The 12800-nt window shown below is 26.4% G+C and overlaps 1 protein-coding gene across 1 annotated transcript in view; it reads right to left on the minus strand.

The window, feature by feature from the left end:
* LOC107438207 (voltage-dependent calcium channel type A subunit alpha-1) overlaps window positions 1-12800 on the minus strand; it is a 668849-nt gene that overhangs the window by 151875 nt on the left and 504174 nt on the right. The gene's annotated exons all lie outside the window — the stretch shown is intronic.

The raw sequence follows: 12800 nt of genomic DNA on the forward strand, positions 1-12800 counted from the left end.
TATATAACATATAATGCAGCATAATGTATCTAAATATAATATAAATAAACATAATGTGTATAACATATAATGTAGCATAATATATATAGCATATAATGTAGCACAATATACCTAAATATAATATAAATAAGTATATGCAAAAATTTCAAATTTTGTATTAACTAATACTTCAAATATTTTTTTAAAATTTTTTTTTACATTTACCTTATTTGTGAATGTATTTATATAGCTATTATGGAATGTATTCAAATAGCTAGTAGTAATAATATATATATGCCACTACTATTATCTATTCAAATCCGACAGCTATTCAAATCCGAACTATTCAAACCGAAAAATATATAGAATAAAATTTTATGCACAGTTAAACCAGTTCCATAAAGGTGTGATTTTTAAATGTTTTACATATTGATATTACACTAAAAAATATTAGTGCGAAATTTTCTTGGTTTTGTAGGAAAATCATAAAAAAGTGCTAAAATTTTCGGAAAAAATACGAAACATAAATATTCTATAGAGATTTAAGTATATGTCAAATTAATAAAGTATTTTTACACACGTATGTGCTAAAATATTTGATGTATTCAAGTAAATTATTTAATTACTAAAGAAACAAATTAATCTCGCTCTTTTTTTACTTTGTAACAATTTACCTTCGCGCCTGATTTGAAAACGAAAATAAAAGGATACACGTGCCCGAATTGGGAAAAGTAAAATATCCGGACAATGAAATTATTTATAATATATTTATAATAAGCAATTCCGTCTGCATATGACATGCTTTTAGAACGGTTCTTAAAAGGAAACTATATGTATAAATGAGTAAATAAAGTTATTTATAAGCTAAAGATAGCTCCACACAATATTATTATGTGTTAAGCATAAAATTTTAATGATGAGAGTTTAAATTGAAGTTATAGTTTTACCGGTACACATACGTAAGAAATATTCTTCTAAATTAAAACATGCATAGTAAGGGTTTTCATCCTTTTAAGAAATAAGGACACATGAATAAATTCGGGAAATCCTATGAGCCGAGCATTTGATAGATAATATAGATTTGATATATTTGATATATTTTGACAATAATGTAATATTGTCGAAAAAATTCTTTATCTGGAGGAAGATAACAGTAAGTTATCAAGTTTCATGATTTCTAGAATGCTAAAATTGTTTTAAATGAAATAAATATAGAGTAAATTAAGTTTTTAATCGAAGAGTTAGATGAAACATTATCATACTTAAATATTAAATATACATTGAAAACTACTCTTTTACAAAAACTACCAACTACCTTAAGAAACTATAAAAAAAATGAGCCATGGTGGCTCAAAGGATAGAGCTCTCTCCTTCAAATGAGGTTGATCCGGGTGAGGTTTATCCCAATACTTGATCCAGGAGTTCCCCTGTCTTCTGGATTGGGTTCAAAAGTACAAGGCTGAGGAGTTAAATATAAGTAGTCGTAAACCCAAAATTGAGCCGGCTGTTCAACGACGGTTATAAAAAAAAAAAAAGATAATACATTAAAAAACAACTTACATTACAAGAAGGAGGAAGTTATTAGCTCAAATTTTACATTGCAGGGAGTAATGATTGTTTTCGCTCAACCGAAGCAAAAATATTAAGTAAAACATTAATATTTGCCATTCTCCAAAGTTCCCTTTAAATACAAAACTGTCAAATATTTTCTCGTTTTTGATTTTGTGTTCTTCATTCGAATTAATTTACTATTTCGAGAACAACTTAATTCGTCAATCTTTTCTTAAGCATCAACCGAAAATTTTATTTTATTAGTTGTTATCGGAAATAACGGCTATTTTAATGCTATTTTCTCTTTTATTATCGATCTTTCTTTTTAAAACGAATAATATAATTCAGTGGATTACTAAAACATCATCAGTCAGCAACTCGTGGGATATGGAACGCCTGTTGAATACCTTGATGCACATCACAGCAAATGATTAAAGCAAAGATTAGTAAATAAGAAAATAAGATCTTTTTTCATCCTGAATAACTTTCACAACTATCCCGCTCATTTATCTGAATAATCATGTTTTAAAGAGTAGTCAAATAAACTTAAACCTTTATTATCTGCCCGGTTTTGAAAATCTTTCCCTCAACGTAAAACTGCATTAACTCTTAACAGAAAGAAAATGTTATTATGCCAGTTACATATTGTTTAAGAATCATTCGCTAAGAAAAAAATATGATCAATTCTATTAGAATATAGTGAAATGCACCGCGTTTCTCGCATTATGACAAAACATAAAAGCCCGGTAATTTTTCGTAAAATGATAAAATTTGACAATTTTATTATGATACCTAAGAGCATGGCATATAAACTATTTGATTTGCTTAGTTTACTTTTCAGTTTTGCATTTTTATTAAATGTGTAGAAATAAGAACAAAAATATTGAAAACCAGACTTTGCGGTAAACTATCACCATACAAACGGAAAAATTACCTAATGAATGGTTTAAATTTCGTATATTTTGGTTTCAATTACCAGAATTATAGTTTTTTTTAAAACCAGAAGCGTCCACCAGTAGCGTCCACCAGTAAAATTACCATACAAGTATGGTAATTTTACAAGAATTTTTCTCCGCAAGTTAAGTATTAAGTATTGCAAAGTATTGTATGTATAATGTTTATAACGTGGTTTTAACACGCATTTAATGTTTTGCATTGTTCATATAGTTTGTATAAATAGTGTAAAGTTTTAGCAAATATTTCTGTATATTAAAAAAAGAATATTTCTGTGTACCGTATCACCGGACTATAGTTTTAAAGCTTTAAATAACATATTGAAAATATTTTTCTTGCTAAAGTGTCTCGTATTTTATAAAAAAAAAACTTAATAAAATGATCCAGTTCTATAATTTTAAAATCATACCTACCTGTTAATGAAAGTTGTGAAAAACTGAAAATGTTAATGATTGTAAAAATCAGTGATAATTCCTCTCGATATTATTTCGTTTTATTAATTATAATTTATAATGCATTTTATTCATCGCAATGAAGTTATTTATTCATAATTATGGAAATATTTCAGAGAAAAAATGTTTCTGGTTTAGATTTAATAATTAGTAAAAGAAAAAAAAAAGGATTCAATACTGAATAGAAATGTGGCGTTAGGTTTATAATTATCAAAACATAAAAGGAGTCATTTTATTTGGCTATAAAGTGTCGCATTTTCATTCAGCTGTGATCGCCAATCTGAAAAGAAATATGGAGAAGAAAGCTTTATAAGAAATATGAAGCAGTGGAGAACGCTGTCCCTTTACTACGTGACATTACTGCCAATAAAAGGAAGATAAGTCAGGATCAATAGATCAAAACTGCCATAATTTGTTTCCATTAACCATCGCGAGATGGCGCATGCGAAGTTAAAGAGACCCGAAGAGTTAATCTGTGTAGTAATTTGTGTCCTCAAATTACACTATTGAGAAATAATTACTTCTCGAACGACAACGAAAACTAATAATTGGAAAAGAATATCGTTGTTTGTCTTATTTTGCGAACTCGTTGAAGAACAGTCTAATTGAAGGATGCATTTCCTCGATCATAAAGCCAAATTGCAAACATTCGATTACGGTATGCAAAATTTAAATGAAAGAATGCAAGGATTTCAGGAAGATAATATCCTGCTTTCTTTGTTTTTGTATTAGTAGAGAATTTTGTAAGAGACAAACGATGAGTTGAAAACTTGCTTCCGTTTCCTGTTTTCCGTTATTTGTAAAATGTTTCGCAAATTTATTCGCAGTTCTTGAAACGCAATTACTGCTCTCGCATTCTCCTCTTACTTGACTAAGCTACTAATTTAAAATCGGAAAAAATATCATAATTTGGTGCATTAATTGTTTATTAAATGCATATTTTAGAAAGATCCAATAAATCTAAAACGGTAATGTAAAATAAATCTTAAATGTGGATAAATAAATTTATTCGATTATATGTCAAAGCTAAGATAAAACATTTTGAAACAAATTTTGCATTGATTATACACAGAGTTATCAAAAATACTTTTGTAATTATTCATAATTTAGAAGCCTAGAATTTCATCTCCATGGATGTCACAAAAGTGTAGTTAGTTTTATTGAAAAAAAAAACACGTGTATGATGTACAAATGTACACACATTTTATGCACTTACATAAAGTTTTATAACGAAGCATACGACCATTCCTATTAACACTTTCATACTTGAGTTGTCATCACAACATCAAATATATCTATATCTATATATTATATATATTTGTCTTGTTTACGAAGAATAAAGACCTTATTTACCTTAAATTTTTCAGTTCCTGGATTAAACTTTGATATATGCGTTTTTATGGTAGAATAATAAAAGTTGTTTATTCCAATAGTTTGTTTTTATATGTCCATTTTTCGTTTTTTCATCAATATGATATAAAAAAATATTTATACTAAATAAGACTTCACATTTATTAGGAAATAATTTCAATTAACGACCTCTGGAACAGTTTAAAATTGCATGTGAATTTTAGTTTAATTAAATGAACGCATTTAATTTTGCAAGTTATTTTTTGAATAATCATTTGTCAAGTATGCTAGGCTTTAAATGCAAATGGAAAATATAAACGTGAGAAACTTAAGTATTTATGTCTACCCGTTTATTTAAATAACATTAAATTACTTAATAAACATTACAGTAAACTAATTACCAGGCCTGCTTTGACATACTTTACTTTGAATGTGGTTTTGTGCATTCAAATAAGTTTTCTAATGCGATTACTTCAGCTGAATAACAGTTCAATGCTCAGCTAAATCCTAATTAAATTTATTCGTAATGATTAAGAGCAATGGTTTTCAGCAGGCGTTCCGTAGAACCAAAGAGTTTCGAGAGTTATGACTCCTTTTTTAAACCTGTAATGATATTTGAAGCCTTTAATTATATTTAGATATCATCAAAAATCCATAATTTATTTGATATTTTGAATGTTTTTAGGAAATTATTTAAGTAAAATGCCAGCGAAAAAAGAAATAGAATTTTTTTTTCAAAACACAATTTTTTTCGCAGCAATATTTAAAATAAATATTAAATGTATAAGTAATTATAAGACAAGTTATTATTTACTTTGCATCTCTCAAATTAAAATAAAATAACCAAAGCATCAATAAAAAATATGTATTCCAGATAATCATTTTCAAAGTTTATAACAATTCTTTTTCGTTTTTCTTTCAACGAATACCATAATTCGGTTAATTTTATTCCTTTTCAGCTTCAGCTTAAAAGTGAGATCATTTATTACGTCTCAAAACGTTGCTGAAGGTTTCCAAAATGATGTCGAAACGAGTCTCGAAAGTGAAAAAACTGTTTGATGAAATGGTTGAAGGAATATTATGTAAGAGAAATAATTATTTTCAGCATATTTCTAGATATTGCAAGGGAAGAATTTGAGAAAATACAATTGAACTCACTTGTGACGATAAATTAGGAAACGTAGTTTGTTGAATCAGGGTGTTAAATAAACCTGAGTGGTCAAAATTATCGAAAAATTAAAGCTATAATGCGCAAAAATATAATCTTGAAAATGTTTAAAATGGCCATTCTTTTTTACATACATTTTTTTATTTGCGAGAATCGGAATAACGTTTGGGTTTTTAGGTGATTGAACATTGGTAATTGCTCAAAGTAAAAAACGCATGGCATGAAATACATTATCACTAATAGTTTCAGAAAATTTTGAAATCTTTCAGAAAACTGTGGATTCAGAAAACAAATTTATTTGGATGTCGGTGAATTAATTGTTTTTTTCTCTATCACTATCAGATTCTGTAATTTATAAACATTTGATCAGTAGCACATGAAAAACTCATGGTTTGCATTGCAAAATCTTCTGTTAGTGATTGCAATTGTGTGATTCACGGCGAGGCGTATGATAAAATTCACATTGTTTTTCTTTGCCAAATTTTTAACTTGATAAATTTTTTAATTTATTTCCTAACTTCGCATTTTGAAACCCGTTCAAAACTATAAAAATTTCGAACAGCTACAATTTTCAAATCCAAGCTATGCTCTTAATAAAAGGGTTTTACAAAGGCTATTTAACATTAAACCCACACTGAAAAAAGAATCCCACAAAATTTATGGTTTTTAAACTAGTAGCTGGGTTTATTGTCCCAAAACGTAAAATTTATGAAGTAAATTCTTAGCCGCAATGTTTTTTACCATAGAAGAACAAGTTTTTTCCGAAAAAATTTTGAAAAAAAAATTCTTATAATAAAACTGGTTTTATGTCGTAACAAAACAAGTTCTTGCAACAGAAATACTGTTGTCTCAACAGACTCTTACGGTATGGGAACAAGTTTTCTCTGTGAAAGTCATGTGTACTCGCACTAGACGTGAATTTGTTCGTAGGCAGAATCAGTCATCACTGAGATTCGAACATGGGTCACTTTAATTTGCGGGGTGCAGTCTGTCCCCTGAGACCCTGAGGCTCAAGCGTTTTATTATAAAGAAATAATAATAATGAGAATTTCGCCTCAATATAGCATCAATTTGACCATAAACTCAAATTGCAGTTTTATTTATGCAATGTTCAAAACCATAAAGTTATAGCTAAAAAGTAAGAGAATCGAAAATAATCGTAAAATGATTAAAGGAAAGGTAAAGTTATGCGCATTACGGAACGCAAAACTGCGTGTCAAAAACTAGAATGACGGTTTCAATTCGTTTGGGATTTAAATTCGTTTGTGATTAGGTTAGACGTTTTGTCAACAAAACGTCTTTAAACTACTATATATATACGGAGAAATTCCGAAAAAACAACAGGGTATTTTTTACAGAGCACCATTCCTTAAAAATGTGGCCATTAAACTCAGAATCTCATGAAATTTATAATCGTAATGGATGAATGTTAGTGTAAGTAGAATCTATATAATAGTTTAAGGTGATTTAAACATTTTTGATAAATAAATGAGACACTTATGTGCTGTTTGAATAAAAACGAAATACTCAGATACAGAATCTTTTCCTCAGTATTTATATAAATGAATTTTTAATTACGAAAGACAAACTAAACTTTTTAAATTCTTTGAGTTATTTTTGAATACAGAAAAACCATGCATAAATGAATTTCCCATTGAAATGACTTGTGTTTCTTTTCTTTATTGAATATGCTTTTTAATGTTGAGTGGATAAAAGGGATGCGAGTTTGATGTTTATTTATTGTAATATTATTTGAAAATACATTTCTTTACATAACAGCATACAGCAAAAAAATATATGCTACGGAAATCATACAGTTAGAATTGTTTACAATAAAAAAAGAATGCATTTATCATTGCGTTTTAAAAAGTATTCAAAACAATTTTTAAAAAAAAAAAAGTTAGATTCCCTTATTTATTAATTTTTTGATTTCAGGCATAATATTTGAAAAATATTTTATAATAGTATTACATGATTTCTATTATTATTATTAATAGCATAATAGATAATATTTATATGCATTAAATATGTACTTTTTTCTACAGTATAAGCTGTCGTATCTAACGTAATCTGATTAGTAATATCTAATACAATGGTTTAGAATATAATAGTGTTTTGTTATTAGCTCTTAAAGCCTAATGATAAGTTAGCATAATAGATAATATTGACATGCTCTATAAAATGCCAAAATGTATGTATTTCAAACAAGAGTATAAATCGCCATGTATAATATATTCCAATTAATATTATCTAATACAATGGTATAATCAATTGTAGTACTTTGTTACTAGATATAATTGTAGTAAATCAAATGACAAATTCGTATACATAATGGATAATATCTGAATGCTGTACAAGATGTTAAGACTAATAAATTTATGTATTCTATACAAGAGAATAAATTGTCATATCTAATATATTTTGATTGGTATTATCTAATACAATGGTATAAACTATCAGAATGTTTTTGCTAGTTATTAACAGTTGAAGTGATATAGCAAGTCTTTGTAGAAGATTATACAATTACTATTCCATGTAATATTCTAAATGTAAAATAATGTCAAATAACTAGCCTTATTTTCGAAGAAAACTTTTTAACAAAACATTGTCAAAATACCAAATATTTATATTTTATTTAGAGTAAAATATTATTCTTATAATAAGCCTTTCGTATACATTTTTAATTTAATCAAATAAATACAAAGTTCTATTCTATTGAAAAATTTAACCTTTAAAAACTCTCTTTCAATCAATTTAATTTAGTTCGTCAGTTTAATCCTAAATTAAATTTATTTTTGATAGCTGATTTAGTTAAAGCAATTATTTTTCTTTGAAACTAGATTAAAGTAAATCCATTAGAGCAAACCTTTTATTTCTTCGTCTGTGTTTGTTATTTCAACGAATTAAACAATAGCAATGTATTTTGTCAAAGAGGTAGGATATTGTTTTTTTACTTAGTTTTAAACATATATATTCCTCAACATTGTTTAAAACATAATTCGATGCGGAAGTGCAGTTAAAGCACGTTTTTAAATATCCCATTAAACGATTTTTCAATACCAAATCTAACGTTGACAAAAATTTTAAAGAAAATAAATATTCTTTTCTGCATTTTAACTTTTCTAGTATGATAATAATTTAGTTTCTTGAATTAAAAGAAAAAAAAACTAATTTACAAGTTTATGATGAAATAAAGTTGAAATATTGAAAATGTTTTTGAAAAATTAAGAAGAGTTCTGTAGTAACATGTAGTTAACACTATTTGAAGCTATACATGATGCTCTCTGTAAAATTTAACATTGTTTATGTTTATGCTTGATTCAAGTTTATTTAAAAGTAAAAAGTAAAGTAATTCATAACATTTCATTAAATTAATTCAACAGCAATAAACATGAGAGAACACTTAAAACTGCTCAAGAGAGTTTAATAATTTATATATTTTATACATTTACTATTACAGTTCAAAGAGATCGGAAATAATTTATAACTTAAAATTGATTATAATAAATAAAAAATATTACTTAATATAAATTACAAGTTATTAGCATTAAATTAGTAATTGCTTGCGATGCATTTGAATTTATTTATGATAAGTAATTAGTTTTGTTAATTATATTTTCTAATAATTTCTAACAAACTGAAAACTATTCATTATAAATAAGAAATTAGCAATGATAAAATAGTATTAATTTAAAATGATTAGTTTTGATACTGGTTAAAATTATCCAATCATAACTATTTATAAATTATATAAATTATTTGTGATAAACAAGTTAGTGTTCAACAAATAGCTCAGTATGCTAAGGAATCATTCACAGGTGGAGAGCTGGGGGTTATGAGTTTGACCCTGGCCATTTAACAGGAATATTAAAAAGAAAAGTTATGTTTGCATTACAATAGAATGTAAAAGTTAAAATTTTATTTTGTAATGAATATTTTAATCAAAACTTTATTTACAAGTTATTTTCACTGGAATTTTAAAATCAGCTTTCTCAACGTAAATTCTTCAGTAATAATTAAATGATTTATTAAATATAAACTGATGAATTTACAGTTTAAAATATCATTCAGTTTTTAACCCATAGAACATTAAGAACCTATGAGACAAAATTCCACCCTCCCATTATTCTAACCTTTAACAAGAATATTAAAAAGAAAAGTTATGTTTGCATTACAATAGAATGAAAAAGTTATAATGTTATTTTGTAATGAACATTTTAATTAAAACTTTGTTTACATATTATTTTCACTGGAATTTTAAAATCAGCTTTCACAACGTAAATTCTTTAGAAATAATTAAATAATTTATTAAATATAAACTGATGAATTTAAAGTTTAAAACATGATTCAGTTTTTAACCCTTAGAACCTATGAGACAAAATTCCACCCTCCCGTTATTTTAACTTTTAGCAAGAATATTAAGAAAAGAAAAGTTATGTTTGCATTACAAAAGAATGTAAAAGTTATAATGTTATTTTGTGATGAACATTTTAATTAAAACTTTGTATACATATTATTTTTAATGGAATTTTGAAAACATCTTTTACAACGTGATTTTTTTTTAATAATAATATATTACAGTATAAGTAAGTTCTTTCTAGCATACGTTTTTTACATAATTGTAAATGAATTATTTAAGTTAGTAGTTTCCTTAAGATTCTTCAAAATATTTCATTTCCGTCTTTTGTTTAAAACCATACTTAACATAATTTAGAGCTCCTTTTTTATTATTTCATTCTGAAAACTGTGCAAACATAACATTTTTGAACTTGAATTGTTTTTTAAGAATAAAACTTAATCCAAATACATGCTTGCGAATATATTTAATCTTGCGATGCATCGCTACGCTAAAAATAACTTCAAAAGTGTGTTTAAAAGAGACTTGGAGTCATTTCCTATCTTTTCTTCTTCTCAAAAGGGTGTTTTCTACAATAGATCACGTTTGTTCTCTGTTCGCAAACAGAACTTATTTTTCTGATTGCGTCTTTTCTTTTTCTCATGCTTATCGCCCGCCAAGTAAAGTGTTTTCTTTTGTTAAGCTTAAAAGTCAAAAGTAGGAATCGTCTTTTATATATTGATGAAACTATTTCAGGAATGTGCAGGTAAAAGAGAAGAAACATGAGTGAAAAAACGTGCTAAAATGTTTTGAAAGTGTGATTTTTTCCCCCTTGCGAACTATTCTCTTCGCGTAATTCTGATTTATGTTTCATTTTTTATATCTGAGATAAAGTGAATGTAGAAATATTGTTGTCTTTCAGCTGGCAAGTGATTTCTTTTCATGGCTTTGTTTCACTGCGTACAATATTTTTAAGAAGAGATGCAGTCTAGCTTGTATTAAAATTAGGCAATATGTCAAAACAGCTTGAAATATCGATATGTTTTGAGTATCGTGATAACGATATTTTGCAATGAATTTTGTATCATTGTATAACGGTATTTTACGAACTTTGAGTTTTATGATTTATGTTCTATTTCTTATAACTAAGATAAAGTTAATGCCGAATTATTATTGTCTTTCAACCAGCAAGTGCATTCTTCTCATGGTTTTGATTCATTGCTCAATATTTTTAAGAGGATATTTAACTTATACGTATAAGAGTTATTTAGCATATATATCGTGAAATAATGATATCTTTTGAACATCGTGTTAACGACATTTTGCCAGGTATTTGTATAAATTTATTACTGTATTTTAGAAACTCTTAGTTTAACTCTAATTTATGCTCCGTTTTTTATAACTAAGATATAGTAAATGCGGAATTATTTTTGTCTTTCATCTAGCAAAAGTATTCTTCTTATGGCTTTGTTTTATTGCTCAATACTTTTAAGACGATATTTAGTATTACCTATATTAGAGTTGTTCATTATATAATGAAATAACGATAATTTTTGAGCAACGAACATTTGCAACAACATATACATATACAATATATTTTTTGAACGTGATAGCAGTGTTTTGCAGCGTTTTCACGTAATAAATCGTGTCTTATGCTCAATATGAAATCGATGATCACTGTCGAGAACAAAAAATAAAATGATCATTATCAACAAAGATAAATATTTAAATATGATAGTCTTGTGAGTAGTATCGTATAGGATAATATTATGATTATAATCAGCAACAATGAATGTATTATTCGATAATATAGAGAATATTAAGTTTATTAATCTCATTTTAGTAACGAAATTATTGACCTATGTAAAATAATTAATTTGAAAAGAGTTTGCGATATATCATTAACTACCGATATTTGATAGTAGTATAACACTTTATAAAATTACAATATCACCCAGTAATTGATTATATAGCACATATTTGATCCGCTGAATGTAAAAAACAATATGTCCAAAATAATCAAACTTCATTTTATTCCATTAATAAACAAACCCTAATTTTTAGGTAATATTTTGCACGTTGCTAGTAAATGGTAGGAAATTATCTTGAAAATAACTATGATTTTATTTAAAAGGAATGATGTAACATTTTAAACAGTAAAGCAAATTTTAAAAATCCATCGAAATTTAAGATTTAAAGAAAAAAATATGGTGACACTTGCACACTTGTATGGTGACACTTATATATTTGTGGAATAAAAATGTCAACATAATATTTCAATGTAAATACAAAATTTTTCATCTGGATAGTGAGAAAATTATTAAAAAAAGGTTTTAACCAGTTGGATTCAACAAGAAATGCTATATTGTCAAACGAATTCTTGATACTTGTTTTCATTGCTTGAATTTAAAAGGGAAGAGTATTTATAATTAATTTATGTAAAAAAATAACCCTTCATGTGATTCCTTTTTAAAACCGTCACTAAAAAGGGACAAAGAGCACTATGGGCTCGTGTAGAAATGAAATTTAGGTACTAATGTATGCTTCTGCTTTAATTCTGGCATCTTATGCCATTTCATAGAAATACGCGTTCACAATGATTAAAACCCAGAGGAAAAGCTAACTTTATATGAAAGTAGAAGACAAGGAGGCTAGTTCGGATATTTTTTTAATAAAATTTTCAAAAAAAAAAACCTATATTTAATATAATTTTTAACTCAAGAAGTATTTTTTTAACGTGAATTAATATAATATAACAATATATTATAATAATATATTATAATAATATAATATAATAATTCAATAATTTGAACGCGTACCTGCATTCTGATTTACATCTGAAATAAAAAAGTTGTTTATTTTGTCCAAATTATTTTTAAAACAAAAATGTGTTGCAGTGTTTACAAACTATGGACTCACTTAATAACTCATTAGGTAGTTGTTTATTACAACTCATAAAGGTATTTCAAGCCAAAAGGAAACTAATTTCAATCTAAGTTTCATTGGAGAA

This window comes from Parasteatoda tepidariorum, chromosome 10 (genome assembly GCF_982258835.1).
Source record: "Parasteatoda tepidariorum strain Cologne lab strain chromosome 10, Ptep-v5.0, whole genome shotgun sequence".
Taxonomy (NCBI): Eukaryota; Metazoa; Arthropoda; class Arachnida; order Araneae; family Theridiidae; genus Parasteatoda; species Parasteatoda tepidariorum.